Source organism: Triticum aestivum, chromosome 5A (assembly GCF_018294505.1).
Source record: "Triticum aestivum cultivar Chinese Spring chromosome 5A, IWGSC CS RefSeq v2.1, whole genome shotgun sequence".
NCBI classification, from domain to species: Eukaryota; Viridiplantae; Streptophyta; class Magnoliopsida; order Poales; family Poaceae; genus Triticum; species Triticum aestivum.
This window is the reverse complement of record NC_057806.1, coordinates 143,971,450-143,987,989: the sequence shown is the minus strand read 5'-3', so window position 1 is coordinate 143,987,989 and position 16,540 is coordinate 143,971,450. Positions and strand designations below refer to the sequence as shown.

General features: G+C 42.5%; 1 non-coding gene across 1 annotated transcript; it reads right to left on the bottom strand.

Annotated features, from left to right (window-relative positions):
* Positions 1-2,605: 2,605 nt before the first annotated feature.
* TRNAL-UAA (transfer RNA leucine (anticodon UAA)) lies at positions 2,606-2,688 on the bottom strand. The gene has a single exon. It is a non-coding gene; the product is annotated as a tRNA-Leu (tRNA).
* Positions 2,689-16,540: the final 13,852 nt, after the last annotated feature.

Here is a 16,540-nt window from a genome sequence, read left to right as displayed (position 1 = left end):
AATACAAGTCGACTGGGTTTTAGGAAGACTGCTATAAATTTGAAACCGGCTATGTCTCAGGCGACTTTTTTTAGGTCGGCCACTTTTTCTTTACTCCACCGTGTAGCCTCATATTCTGTCTTATAGATTAGAGAAAAATGTCCTAATAGATTTATGTGGAAGGTTAAGACCCCAGAGTTAAACAGTGCCCCCAAGCAATGCCTATTTCTGCCCTTCACCCAAACAAGTTGTGGTGCAACGACAAGCTGCAACGGCAGGGCTGGAGCAATGGCTATTTCTACCCTCTCTGCCTCGGGAGCTTAGAGTGCTCGGTGCACCTGTCCTGGCACTGCCCGATCGCCAAGCAGGTGTGGGAAGCTGTCGCCACCTGGGTTGGCTGCCGAGCTGCGAACCCGGCCACTTGGGGGCACCTCGACAAGGCAACTGACATCGTTGAAGTGATCGTTGTTGCAACACCTGGAGATGAACGGAAGGGAATCAAGTCTATCATTATGATTGTGCTTTGGCAACTATGTCTTGAGCGCAACAATTGCATTTTTCGGGCTAAGCATGCGCTGGTCAGAGACGTGGTGGCCTCAAGCCACCGAGCCATTGAGCTATGGCGCCAGGCAGGAGCACGCTGCCTATAGCTGCATTTTGCTGAACCACCAACAGGGATCGGCTAATGTAATTTTTAGTTTTTCTGGACTACGCGATCTTAGGATCTACCCCATGTATTTGCTCTTTCCGTTGCTTTCTGCTTAATATATGAACGCCAGCAGCGCTGGATCTTTCAAAAAATACAATGCCCCCAAGCTAGATACATGTGGAGTGTGGTGAGTTATAGTGTAGGGACACCTTGTGATTTCTCCGACCTAGACAATTGCTTTAATGTTTGGCTTCGAGAGATTCGCTTAGAAAAAAAAAAGAATGGTTTTTTTTATCATTTGTGTCATTAGTTGTGTCCCACTACTCAGTTTTGCCATTAGGAATTTCAACTGCTAAAAGATGCCATCGCCTCGTTAGACACATGCTAAAAAATGCCGCCGGGCACCATTACTGTCAGCTCAAATCTCGTTTGCCATGTTATAATGACATAAATACTTATGGACCAACATGTTAGCTCTCCCTCTATCTCAGTACAATAAAGCGTGAGTCCCACTTAATCCTAACAGCATTCTTATTTTCTCGTAAATTATTCGCTTACTTACTCCTGACAAGTGAGGGCACACTTGTCATTGTGAGATAGAGAGAACTGACATGTGGGTCTAGGGGTATTTTTGTCATATAAAATGGTTAACGGGTTTGTCGTGACAATAACAATGTCTAATGGTATTTTTGAGGAAACATTTGACGAAACGATGGCATTTTTTAGATATCTAGTGGCATTTTTGAGCAAGCATCTCACAAAACGTTAGTATTTTTGAGCAGTTGTAACTTCTAATGGAAAAATTGGATAGTGGGACACAATTAGTGGCATAAATGATAAAAACAGAAGAATCAATGGTAGGAGTATTATTTTATCATATTTAACTCATATTATGTTGATCAAATTATCAATCTAGAGATAAACGTGAGCCTTAGAGCAGTCATGCATGATATGCGACACCACCTCATTTAGTAAATTTAAATTAACTCATTTAAATTAAAATAAGTGTACCTTTCAAAAATTTCAATTACAATGTATTCATATTCTAGCAATCATTCAGCACTAGCACATGTTCCATATGTAATTGCTAATATAGAAATTTGTCACTGTACTATGATGAAAAGTGGGTATATACTGCATGAAAGAAAACCTTATTATATGACAAAAATGACGCTAGCTAACAACCTGAAAAGGAAAGCATGCAAAAAAAATAATCCTGCTGGCTATGGGCTTCAAACCCACACGCACAATATGCAATTGTTAATATAGAAATGTTTCTACACACCGTGATTAAAAGTTGGGTATATATTGCAAAAAAAATCTCATTAGGTGACAAAAAAAGACAACCAAGAAAAACAAAAAACACACATAAAAACAAGGGGAAAAAACAGAAAATGGGTAACGGGCTTCAAGCCCAATAAGAAAATTGACTCACCCCAAACAAGGGCAAGTCGAAAATTCAGCTCAACCATGAAAACAACACAAGGGAAAAATAAAGTGAATCTTAACAAAATAATCAATTGTATTGTTTTATCATTTTTAACTGATATCATGTTGATCAAATTATCGATCTAGAGATAAGCAGGGGCCTTACAGCAATCATACATGATATGCCACACCACCTCATTTAGTAATTTTATATCAATCCTTTTAAATTAAAATAGGGGTACCTTTCAAAACTTTCAATTACAACTTATTTATATTCTAGTAATCATTCAACACTAGCACATGTTCCATACTAATTGCTAATATAGATACGTTTCATTGCACTGTGATGAAAAATTGGGTATATACGGCATGGAAAAAAAACTTATTATATGACACAAATGGCGCTAGCTAACCAATCAAAAAGAAAAGCATGCAAAAAAAAAAATCCTGCTGGCTGTGGGGTTCGAGTCCAGCAGGCCAGAAAACCTCATTATATATAACAAAAATACCGCTAGCTACCACTCAGAAGCAAAAGGTGCAAAATAATCCTGCTGGCTGTGGGGTTCGAACCCACGCGCACTTATGTGCAGAAGATCTTAAGTCTTCCCCCTTAACCACTCGGGCAAACCAGCTCAAGTGATTATTTTTTAAACTGCAAACTATTATGTACTAAAAGTAGCACACGTTCTTTCGAACTACATAATATAGACCACAGCCTTTTCTTCTAGATATAATTTAGTTCGTCGTGTGTCACAATAGATCATACCCTTTTCTTCTAGTTCTAGTTCATCGTGTGTCACAACCGATCATCTAGGTCATCGTGTGTGCCTCAAGGCTCAAGCGAACAAGTCACATGTTATGTGTACTTCCCTCGTACTACTCCCTACATTCTAAAAAAAAAAACGAATAAAGTCTTTGACCATAAATTAGATGGATAGTATATATAATTGTAACAATTATATCACTGAAAACTGCTTTTCAATACGAAATCAACTATATAATTTTTATCACATATAATCATATAAAGTTGGTCTAAATATGTGGTAAGAGTTAAATTTTAGGGCGTGTGCGCGTCTTATTCGTTGGAATGGAGGGAGTAGTTAGTGAGGGGCTAGAAAGATGCTACAGATTGTTAGGGCAACTCCAATGCGAATGGACAAACGACCTCATCGTCTTCAGTAATGCAAAGTTAGATCCTGATCTCCGCCTCCAATTGTCGTCCGCCTCCACCTCCCTTCCTCCTCCCCTCCCCTCCAGATCCGATCTCCTCCGCCTCCCCTCCCCTCCCCTCTGCCTCCCCTCCCGCCGCCGCCGGATCTCGGCTGGACAAAGCCCGTGCGGGGGGATGATGGCGGCGGCGGGGCGTCCCCCCGTCGCGGCTTGGAGGTGTGGCTGTGACGGTGGATCTTGAGCGGGCTCCTCGGGACAATGTGTGTGTGGCCATGGCGTCGGTCACGCAACGATGTGACCTCCTCTAGCTTTGGCTGTTTTCACCGTTGGTCCAAAGGGATCTGGTCGGTGGGTGTTGCCTCGCGGTGGCTTCCCGGCGGCTGATGAACTGGAGGAGGGGATCGTGGCCTAGTTGCTGAAGTGGGTGAGGACGCCATCGCCGTCGGCGGCGCCCATGGGTGTCGTTTTCCTCGTTGGAGGCGATGGTGGGGCATCCCTTGCTCCATTCTTTCAGGGGGAAACCTCAGACCTGGACGAGGCTATCATTGACGGTGTCGCCTGTGAGCGTCGTAGCCCTCATTGGAGGCATTGAGGGGCCTCCTGGATCGGATGATGGCACCGTATTCATCGTCACCCCCGTGGGGGCATCATCTTTGGAGACATTCATCGGCTGGACGGACATGTGGATGGCTTGGTGGTTGGGCGTCGATAGGTGGTGGAGCGGTGCTTCATCCTACACATCGATGGCGGCGGATCTCGGCGGCGTGGCGCGGTGGAGACTCGGCGTCCGATGGGGTGGCGATGGACTCGCGCAGGAGGACGACGCTGTCTGGAGTCGTGGTGGTGTCGATGGCAAAGAGGCCTGACAAGGTCGATGCGTCAGTATCTGATCTGAGGATGGATCGGTGGATGAAGGAGGTGACGACCCTTGCAGCGTGCACATGTGGTGCCCACTAAAAATGCGTCGGACCAGTTTGTAACCCAATCCAAGTATTGTGGCTTGGATGGGTCATCCAACATTAGATGTTAGGTGTTGGCGCGATGTCTGTTTGGTATTAGGCTCAGACATTCGACACCCCTTCATCACGGGGATAGGAGTAGCGACAGGTGTTGCCAAGATGGTGGCTTCAGACTTACTAATGTATTACCTTATAAGGACTTTGTGAATAATTAATAAAATGGCTGCATGCATCGCCCAGATGCAGAGGCCCGGGGTACATCGTTCTTTTCAAAAAAACTACAACACGGATTAAAAAAATGGATGGCATCAAATGTTTGTGGATACATCGGATCGTGTTCGCGGATAGCAGTTGAATTGTCGGCCATCCAATCACAGGTATCAATTGGCCAACCCATTTCAGATGATTCAAACACAAGTATGGACAAAATGTCAGCTAAACGAGACAAACTTGAAGCAAGTTTCATATATTACAACCAAACGAATGAAATTTAACAAAGTTGAAACTAAATTTAACCTAAATTAAACAAAATTAGACGAGATACCAGATAGTGACCTTGTAGGCATGGTCTCCTTGGCCACAGGGACCTTCTCGTCGTCCAAGCCGCTGTCCGCACGCCCGTCTTTGTCGTCGTCGTTGTCATCGCACCAATTCGAACGCTCGCCAGACGTTCTTCCGGTAGCGGTTGGGATGAAGGCGGGAGATTTGGATGATGGCGGCGTGCCCTGACTTCACCAATGTCACTTTGAGGAGCTGGTTGTTGCACCAGCGCCGATGGCAGGTGACCGACTTGATGGTCGTCTTAGACCGATCGAGGGCCCAAGCCTCCTTGAGTGTCGGTTCCCTGAGCACCTAGGCTGAGACGAGCTGGCTCTTCGTGAACGCAACCCTATGCATAGTCTCTGCCTCAGCTTTGCTTTCTATGTCGAGATGGATTTAAGATAGTTTTAGAGTCGAATGAAGTAATTGTGTCGAGATATGATAGTTTATAGGTAAAAGCTATGAGTGCGGAGGCTTGTTCCTCTATTCGCTTCCGGATTTCTGCAATAAGTCAGTAAAACAAATTTATGCTAGTATTAATAGTGATGCAAGTGTTTGGCACTCTCGATTATGTCATGTTAAATTTAGTTTAATGTCTCGGCTATCCAATATGAGTTTAATTCTGAATTTCACGGTTGCCAAAGATTCTAAGTGGCATAGTTGTGTGCAATCGAAGCAACCTCGAAAGCCTCACATGGCTGTCGATGAGAGAAACTTGGCACCTCTAGAACCCATACATTCTGATCTATGTGAGATGAATGGTGTGTTAACAGAAGATGAAAAGAGATATTTCATGATGTCGATTGATGATGCGACTAGATTTTGCTATGTTTATTTGTTGCAAACTAAAGATGAAGCTTTAGACAACTTCAAAATCTATGAAGTTGAAGTTGGAAATCAACTAGAGAGAAAGATTAAGCGTCTTAGGTCAGATCATGGTGGAGAGTATTTTCCCATATTATTTGATGAATTTTATGAGGAACACAGTATTATTCCAGAGAGGACACCTCCCTATTCATCCAATCGAACGGGGTCACCGAGAGGAAAAACAACACACTGATTACTTGGTGAATGCCATGTTAGACACTGCTAGTTTATCGAAGGCATGGTGGGGAGGCTATATTGACTTCATGTCATGTCATGAATAGAGTTCTTAACAAGAATAAAGAGAAAACCCCTTATGAGGAGTGGGTTGGGAGAAAACCATCACTTTCTTATTTGCGCACTTGGGGATGCTTGGCGAAGGTCAATATTCATATCCCTAAGGAATGCAAACTTGGATCAAAGATAGTGGATTGTGTCTTTCTAGGCTATGCTCAGCGGAGCATTGCATATGGATTTTTAGTAGTTAAATCTGAGCTACCTGATATGCATGTTGATACTATAATGGAATTTTGTGATGCAATTTTTTAGAATATATTTCCTATGAAAGATATGCATAGCATTGCTAGATTTTCTTCTGAGATAAATCATGAATCTAGTATATCTGATGAGTATTTGGAACAATCACCTGAGGAAGTCCTTGAGAATGATAACAATGAAGCTCCTGCGAGGAGCAAGAGACAAAGGATTGCAAAATCTTTTGGTAACCATTTCATTGTATACCTTGTGGATGACACTCCCAAGTATATTGTAGAAGCATATGCATCTCCAAATGTAGATGACTGGAAAGAAGCCGCTCATAATGAGATAGACTCACTTCTTTCTAATGGAACTTGGGAGCTAACATAACAACCATATGATTGTAAACCCGTGGGCCATAAGTGGGTGTTCAAAATGAAGCTAAAGGCCCAATGGTACTATTGAGAAGTACAAGGCGTGCCTTGTGGCCAAGGGCAATGATACGTTTCCAATGTCTCTATAATTTTTTTGTTCCATGCTATTATAGTATCAATCTTGGATGTTTTATATGCAACTATATGTCATTATATATCATTTTTTGGGACTAACCTATTAACTTAGTGCCAAGTGTCACTTGTTGTTTTTTGCCTGTTTTTGGTTTTCCAGAATATCAATATCAAATGAACTCCAATTGCCACGAAACTTTTTGGAGATTTTTTCCTAGACATAAGAGACCCTGGAAGCATCGGGAGAGGGCCAGAAAATGAAGGAGCAACCCACTGAAGGAAATATGCCCTAGAGGCAATAATAAAGTTATTATTTATTTCCTTATATCATGATAAATGTTTATTATTCATGCTAGAATTGTATTAAACGGAAACATAATACATGTGTGAATACATAGACAAACAAAGTGTCACTAGTATGCCTCTATTTGACTAGCTCGTTGATCAAAGATGGTTATGTTTCCTAACCATAGACATGAGTTGTCATTTGATTATCGGGATCACATCATTAGGAGAATGATGTGATTGACTTGACCCATTCCGTTAGCATAGCACTTGATCGTTTAGTTTGTTGCTATTGCTTTCTTCATGACTTATACATGTTCCAATGACTATGAGATTATGCAACTCCCGTTTACCGGAAGAACACTTTGTGTGCCACCAAACATCACAGCATAACTGGGTGATTATAAAGGTGCTCTACAGGTGTCTCCAAAGGTACTTGTTGGGTTGGCGTATTTCGAGATTAGGATTTGTCACTCCGATTGTCGGAGAGGTATCTCTGGGCCCACTCGGTAATGCACATCACTATAAGCCTTGCAACTAATGAGTGAGTTGCGGGATGATGTATTACGGAACGAGTAAAGAGACTTGCTGGTAACGAGATTGAACTAGGTATTGAGATACCGACGATCGAATCTCGGGCAAGTAACATACCGATGACAAAGGTAACAACGTATGTTGTTATGCGGTCTGACCGATAAAGATCTTCGTAGAATATGTAGGAGCCAATATGGGCATCCAGGTCCCGCTATTGGTTATTGACAAGAGAGGTGTCTCGGTCATGTCTACATAGTTCTCGAACCCGTAGGGTCCGCACGCTTAACGTTCGTTGGCGATATAGTACTATGAGTTATGTATGTTGGTGACCGAATGTTGTTCGAAGTTTTGGATGAGATCACAGATATGACGAGGAACTCCGGAATGGTCTAGAAGTAAAGATTGATATGTGGATAGTAGTGTTTGATCTCTGGAAGGGTTCCGGAATTCACCGGAAGGGGTTCCGGATGTTTCCCAAAATGTTTGGGCACGAGAACACTTTATCTGGGCCAAAGGGGAAAGCCCACGAGGCTTTTAGAAAGTGCAAAAGGAAGTTTTGCAGAGACCAGAGGCTAGACGCTAGGAACCCTGGCGTCTAGGGGGTAGACGCCGGGAACCCTGACGTCTAGCCCTGGAGTCCGAGAAGGACTCTTGCCTTTCGGGTGAAACCGACTTTGAGGAGGCTTTTACTCCAAGTTTCGACCCCAGGGCTCAACATATAAATAGAGGGGTAAGGCTAGCACCAAAGACACATCAAGAAACACCAAGCCGTGTGCCGGCAACCCCGTCTCCTCTAGTTTATCCTCCGTCATAGTTTTCGTAGTGCTTAGGCGAAGCCCTGCGAAGATTGTTCTTTAGCAACACCGTCACTACGCCGTCGTGCTGCCGGAACTCATCTACTACTTCGCCCCTCTTGCTGGATCGAGAAGGCGAGGACGTCACCGAGCCGAACGTGTGCAAAACTCAGAGGTGTCGTGCTTTCGGTGCTTGGATCGGTCGGATCGTGAAGCCGTACGACTACATCAACCGCGTTGATATAACGCTTCCGCTTACGGTCTACGAGGGTACGTAGACAACACTCTCCCCTCTCGTTGCTATGCATCACCATGATCTTGCGTGTGCGTAGGAAATTTTTGAAATTACTATGTTCCCCAATAGTGGTATCAGAGCCTAGGTTTTATGCGTTGATGTTGTGCACGAGTAGAACACAAGTGAGTTGTGGGCGATATATGTCATACTGCTTACCAGCATGTCATACTTTGGTTCGGCGGTATTGTTGGATGAAGTGGACCGGACCGACATTATGCGTACGCTTACGCGAGACTGGTTCTACCGATGTGCTTTGCACACAGGTGGCTGGCGGGTGTCAGTTTCTCCAACTTTAGTTGAACCAAGTGTGGCTACACCCGGTCCTTGCGAAGGTTAAAACAACACCAACTTGACAAACTATCGTTGTGGTTTTGATGCGTAGGTAAGAACGGTTCTTGCTTAAGCCCGTAGCAGCCACGTAAAACTTGCAACAACAAAGTAGAGGACGTCTAACTTGTTTTTGCAGGGCATGTTGTGATGTGATATGGTCAAGACATGATGCTAAATTTTATTGTATGAGATGATCATGTTTTGTAACTGAGTTATCGGCAACTGGCAGGAGCCATATGGTTGTCGCTTTATTGTATGCAATGCAATCGCCCTGTAATGCTTTACTTTATCACTAAGCGGTAGTGATAGTCGTGGAAGCATAAGATTGGCATGACGACAACGATGCTACGATGGAGATCAAGGTGTCGCGCCGGTGACGATGGTGATCATGAAGGTGCTTCGGAGATGGAGATCACAAGCACACGATGATGATGGCCATATCATATCACTTATATTGATTGCATGTGATGTTTATCTTTTATGCATCTTATCTTGCTTTGATTGACGGTAGCATTATAAGATGATCTCTCACTAAATTTCAAGATAAAAGTGTTCTCCCTGAGTATGCACCGTTGCCAAAGTTCGTCGTGCCCAGACACCACGTGATGATCGGGTGTGATAAGCTCTACGTCCATCTACAACGGGTGCAAGCCAGTTTTTGCACACGCAGAATACTCAGGTTAAACTTGACGAGCCTAGCATATGCAGATATGGCCTCGGAACACTGAGACCGAAAGGTCGAGCGTGAATCATATAGTAGATATGATCAACATATTGATGTTCACCATTGAAAGCTACTCCATTTCACGTGATGATCGGTTATGGCTTAGTTGATTTGGATCACATGATCACTTAGAAGATTAGAGGGATGTCTTTCTAAGTGGGAGTTCTTAAGTAATATGATTAATTGAACTTTAATTTATCATGAACTTAGTCCTGATAGTATTTGCATATCTATGTTGTAGATCAATAGCTCGCGTTATTGCTTCCCTATGTTTTGATATGTTCCTAGAGAAAACTAAGTTGAAAGATATTAGTAGCAATGATGCGGATTGGATCTGTGATCTGAGGTTTATCCTCATTGCTGCATAGAAGAATTATGTCCTTGATGCATCGCTAGGTGACAAACCTATTGCAGGAGCAGATGCAGATGTTATGAACGTTTGGCTAGCTCAATATGATGACTACTTGATAGTTTAGTGCACCATGCTTAAACGGCTTAGAATCGGGACTTCAAAGACGTTTTGAACGTCATGGACCATATGAGATGTTCCAGGAGTTGAAGTTAATATTTCAAGCAAATACCCGAGTTGAGAGATATGAAGTCTCCAACAAGTTCTATAGCTAAAAGATGGAGGAGAATAGCTCAAGCAGTGAGCATGTGCTCACATTGTCTGGGTACTACAATCGCTTGAATCAAGTGGGAGTTAATCTTCCAGATAAAAATAGTGATTGACAGAATTCTCTAGTCACCATCACCAAGTTAGTAGAACTTAGTGATGAACTATAATATGCAAGGGATGACGAAAACAATTCCCAAGCTCTTCGCGATGCAAAATTCAGTGAAGGTAGAAATCAAGAAAAACATCAAGTGTTGATGATTGACAAGACCACTAGTTTCAAGAGAAAGGGCAAAGGGAAGAAGGGGAACTTCAAGAAGAACGGAAAACAAGTTGCTGATCAAGTGAAGAAACCCAAGTCTGAACCTAAGCCTGAGACTAAGTGCTTCTACTGCAAAGGGACTGGTCACTAGAAGCGGAACTACCCCAAGTATTTGGTGGATAAGAAGGATGGCAAAGTGAACAAAGCTATATTTGATATACATGTTATTGATATGTACTTTACTAGTGTTTATAGCAACCCCTCGGTATTTGATACTGGTTCAGTTGCTAAGAGTAGTAACTCGAAACGGGAGTTGCAGAATGAACAGAGACTAGTTAAGGGTGAAGTGACGATGTGTGTTGGAAGTGGTTCCAAGATTGATATGATCATCATCGCACACTCCCTATACTTTCGGGATTAGTGTTGAACCTAAATAAGTGTTATTTGGTGTTTGCGTTGAGCATGAATATGATTTGATCATGTTTATTGCAATACGGTTATTCATTTAAGTAAGAGAATAAATTGTTGTTTTGTTTACATGAATAAAACCTTATATGGTTACACACCCAATGAAAATGGTTCGTTGGATCTCGATTGTAGTGATACACATATTCATAATATTGAAACCAAAAGATGCAAAGTTAATAATGATAGTGCAACTTATTTGTGGCACTGCCGTTTAGGTCATATTGGTGTAAAGCGCATGAAGAAACTCCATGCTAATGGACTTTTTGAATCACTTGATTATGAATCACTTGATGCTTGCGAACCATGCCTCATGGGCAAGATGACTAAGACTCCATTCTCCATAACAATGGAGCGAGCAACTAACTTATTGGAAATAATACATACTGATGTATGCGGTCCGATGAGTGTTAAGGCTCACGGCAAGTATCGTTATTTTCTGACCTTCACAGATGATTTGAGCAGATATGAGTATATCTACTTGATGAAACACAAGTCTGAAATATTTGAAAAGTTCAAAGAATTTCAGAGTGAAGTGGAGAATCATCATAACAAAAATAAAAGTTTCTACGATATGATCGCAGAAGTAAAATATTTGAGTTACGAGTTTGGCCTTCAGTTAAAACAATGTGAAATAGTTTCACTACTCACGCCACCTGGAACACCACAGCGTAATGGTGTGTCCGAACATAATAACCGTACTTTATTTGATTTAGTGCAATCTATGATGTCTCTTACCGATTTACCACTATCGTTTTGGGGTTATGCATTAGAGACAGCTGCATTCACATTAAAAAGGGCACCATCTAAATCCGTTGAGACGACACCGTATGAACTATGGTTTAGCAAGAAATCTAATCTGTCGTTTCTTAAAATTTGGGACTGCGATGCTTATGTGAAAAAGTTTCAACATGATAAGCTCAAACCCAAATCGGAGAAGTGCGTCTTCATAGGATACCCAAAAGAAAATATTGGGTACACCTTCTATCACAGATCCGAAGGCAAGATATTCATTGCTGAGAATGGGTCCTTTCTAGAGAAGGAGTTTCTCTTGAAAGAAGTGAGTGGGAGGAAAGTAGAACTTGATGAGGTAACTGTGCCTGCTCCCTTATTAGAAAGTAGTTCATCACAAAAATCTGTTCCTGTGACTACTACACCAATTAGTGAGGAAGCTAATGATGATGATCATGTAACTTCGGATCAAGTTACTGCCGAACCTCGTAGGTAAACCATAGTGAGATCCGCACCATAGTGGTACGGTAATCCTGTTCTGGAGGTCATGTTACTTGACCATGACGAACCTATGAACTATGAGGAAGCGATGATGAGCCCAGATTCCGCGAAATGGCTTGAGGCCATGAAATCTGAGATGAGGTCCATGTATGAGAACAAAGTATGGACTTTGATTGACTTGCCCAATGATCGGCGAGCCGTTGAGATTAAATGGATCTTCAAGAGGAAGACGGACGCTGATAGTAGTGTTGCTATCTAGAAAGCTAGAATTGTCGCAAAAAGGTTTTTGACAAGTTCAAGGTGTTGACTACGATGAGAGTTTCTCACTCGTATATATGCTTAAGTCTGTCCGAATCATGTTAGCAATTGCCGCATTTTATGAAATCTGGCAAATGGATAAACAAAACTGCATTCCTTAATGGATTTATTAAAGAAGAATTGTATATGATGCAACCAGAAGGTTTTGTCAATCCTAAAGGTACCAACAAAATATGCAAGCTCCAGCGATCCATCTATGGACTGGTGCAAACATCTCGGAGTTGGAATATGCTTTGATAAGTTGATCAAAGCATATAGTTTTATACAGACTTGCGGTGAAGCCTGTATTTACAAGAAAGTGAGTGGGAGCACTACAGCATTTCTGATAAGTATATGTGAAAGACATATTGTTGATCGGAGATAATGTAGAATTATTCTGCAAAGCATAAAGGAATGTTTGAAAGGAGTTTTTCAAAGAAAAACCTCGGTGAAGCTGCTTACATATTGAGCATCAAGATCTATAGAGATAGATTAAGACGCTTGATAAGTTTTTCAATGAGTACATACCTTGACGAGATTTTGAAGTAGTTCAAAATGGAACAGTCAAAGAAGGAGTTCTTGCCTGTGTTACAAACGTGTGAAGTTGAGTAAGACTCAAAACCCGACCACAGAAGATAGAGAGAGAATGAAAGTCATTCCCTATGCATCAGCCATAGGTTCTATAAAGTATGCCATGCTGTGTACTAGACCTATTGTATACCCTGCCCTGAGTTTGGCAAGGGAGTACAATAGTGATCTAGGAGTAGATCACTAGACATTGGTCAAAATTATCCTTAGTGGAATAAGGATATGTTTCTCGATTATGGAGGTGACAAAAGGTTCGTCGTAAAGGGTTACGTCGATGCAAGTTTTAACACTGATCCAGATGACTCTAAGTCTCAATCTGGATACATATTGAAAGTGGGAGCAATTAGCTAGAGTAGCTCCATGCAGAGCATTGTCGACATAGAAATTTGCAAAATACTTACGGATCTGAATGTGGCAGACCCGTTGACTAAACTTCTCTCACAAGCAAAACATGATCACACCTCAGTACTCTTTGGGTGTTAATCACATAAGCGATGTGAACTAGATTATTGACTCTAGTAAACCCTTTGGGTGTTGGTCACATGTCGATGTGAACTATGGGTGTTAATCACATGGTGATGTGAACTATTGATGTTAAATCACATGGCGATGTGAACTAGATTATTGACTCTAGTGCAAGTGGGAGACTGAAGGAAATATGCCCTAGAGGCAATAATAAAGTTATTATTTATTTCCTTATATCATGATAAATGTTTATTATTCATGCTAGAATTGTATTAACCGGAAACATAATACATGTGTGAATACATAGACAAATAGAGTGTCACTAGTATGCCTCTATTTGACTAGCTCGTTGATCAAAGATGGTTATGTTTCCTAACCATAGACATGAGTTGTCATTTGATTAACGAGATCACATCATTAGGAGAATGATGTGATTGACTTGACCCATTCCGTTAGCATAGCACTTGATCGTTTAGTTTGTTGCTATTGCTTTCTTCATGACTTATACATGTTCCTATGACTATGAGATTATGCAACTCCCGTTTACCGGAGGAACACTTTGTGTGCCACCAAACGTCACAATGTAACTGGGTGATTATAAAGGTGCTCTACAGGTGTCTCCAAAGGTACTTGTTGGGTTGGCGTGTTTCGAGATTAGGATTTGTCACTCCGATTGTCGGAGAGGTATCTCTGGGCCCACTCGGTAATGCACATCACTATAAGCCTTGCAAGCATTGCAACTAATGAGTGAGTTGCGGGATGATGTATTACGGAACGAGTAAAGAGACTTGCCAGTAACGGGATTGAACTAGGTATTGAGATACCGACGATCGAATCTCGGGCAAGTAACATACCGATGACAAAGGGGACAACGTTTGTTGTTATGCGGTTTGACCAATAAAGATCTTCATAGAATATGTAGGAGCCAATATGGGCATCCAGGTCCCGCTATTGGTTATTGACAAGAGATGTGTCTCGGTCATGTCTACATAGTTCTCGAACCCGTAGGGTCCGCACGCTTAACGTTCATTGACGATATAGTACTATGAGTTATGTATGTTGGTGACCGAATGTTGTTCGGAGTTTTGGATGAGATCACAGATATGACGAGGAACTCCGGAATGGTCCGGAAGTAAAGATTGATATGTGGATAGTAGTGTTTGATCTCCGGAAGGGTTCTGGAATTCACCGGAAGGGGTTCTGGATGTTTCCTGAAATGTTTGGGCACGAGAACACTTTATCTGGGCCAAAGGGGAAAGCCCACGAGGCTTTTGGAAAGTGCAAAAGGAAGTTTTGTGGAGACCAGAGGCTAGACGCCAAGAACCCTGGCGTCTAGGGGGTAGACGCCAGGAACCCTGGCGTCTAGCCCTGGAGTCCGAGAAGGACTCTTGCCTTTCGGGTGAAACCGACTTTGAGGTGGCTTTTACTCCAAGTTTCGACCCCAGGGCTCAACATATAAATAGAGGGGTAGGGCTAGCACCAAAGACACATCAAGAAACACCAAGCCGTGTGCCGGCAACCCCATCTCCTCTAGTTTATCCTCCGTCATAGTTTTCGTAGTGCTTAGGCGAAGCCCTATGAAGATTGTTCTTCACCAACACCGTCACCACGCCGTCGTGCTACCGGAACTCATCTACTACTTCGCCCCTCTTGCTGGATCGAGAAGGCGTGGACGTCACCGAGCCGAACGTGTGTAGAACTCGGAGGTGCCGTGCTTTCGGTGCTTGGATCGGTCGGATCATGAAGACGTACGACTACATCAACCGCGTTGATATAACGCTTCCGCTTACGGTCTACGAGGGTACGTAGACAACACTCTCCCCTCTCGTTGCTATGCATCACCATGATCTTGCGTGTGCGTAGGAAAATTTTGAAATTACTACGTTCCCCAAGACCCACAAGGCACCAGGCACGCCCTGGTGGCTTATGGGGCCCATGTGCATCCGTTTGACCTAATTCCGCCTCTATAAATTCTCTAAAATCGGGAAACCAACAGAGGGCCACCCAAAATACTTTTTCCGCTGCCGCAAGCTTTTGTTCTCATGAGATCCCATCTAGAGTCCTTTTCCGGTACTATGTCGGAGGGGGAATCGACCACGGAGGGGCTCTACGTCTATCTTGCTGCCCTTCCGATGATGTGTGAGTAGTTTACTATAGACCTACGGGTCCATAGCTAGTAGCTAGATGGCTTCTTCTCTCTCTTTGATCTTCAATACAATGTTCTCCTCGATGTTCTTAGAGTTCTATTCGATGTAATCACTTTTTGCGATGTGTTTGTTGGGACCCGATTATTCGATGTAATCACTTTTTGCGATGTGTTTGTTGGGACCCGATGAATTTTGCCTTTATGATCAGTTTATCCATGAATATTTTTTGAGTCTTCTATGAACTCTTTTATGCATGATTATTAAAGCTTTGTATTTCTCTCCGGTCTATTGATTTGGCTTGGCCAACTAGATTGATTTTTCTTGCAATGGGAGAGGTGCTTTGTAATGGGTTCGATCTTGCAGTGATCTATATCCCAGCGATAGAAAGGGACAAGACACATATTTGTATTGTTTCCATTAAGGATAAAAAGATGGGATTTATTCATGCGTGAGTTTACTTTGTCTACATCATGTCATCTTGCTTAAGGCATTACTCCGTTCTTTATGGACTTAATACTCTAGATGCATGCTGGATAGCGGCAATGTGTGGATTAGTAGTAGTAGATGCAGGCAGGAATCGATCTACTTGTCTCGGACGTGATGCCTATATACATGATCATTGCCTTGGATATCGTCATGATTATTCGCTTTTCTATCAATTGCCTCATAGTAATTTATTTACCCACCGTATGCTATCTTCAAGAAAGAAGCCTCTAGTGAAAACTATGGCCATCTAGGATAAGGAAGAGCTTCACAACAAGTCAAGTGGTGCTTACAAAGCCTCATGTGAGAAACAAGCCTTCAATGAAGAATTGAGCCTAACGGTGAAGAACTTCAACAAGTTCTAGAGTAGAAGCAAGGAAAGAAGTTCCAAGTCAAGGTCCTACAATGACAAAAGATCTACGAGTCGTGAACGTAATTGCTACAATTGTG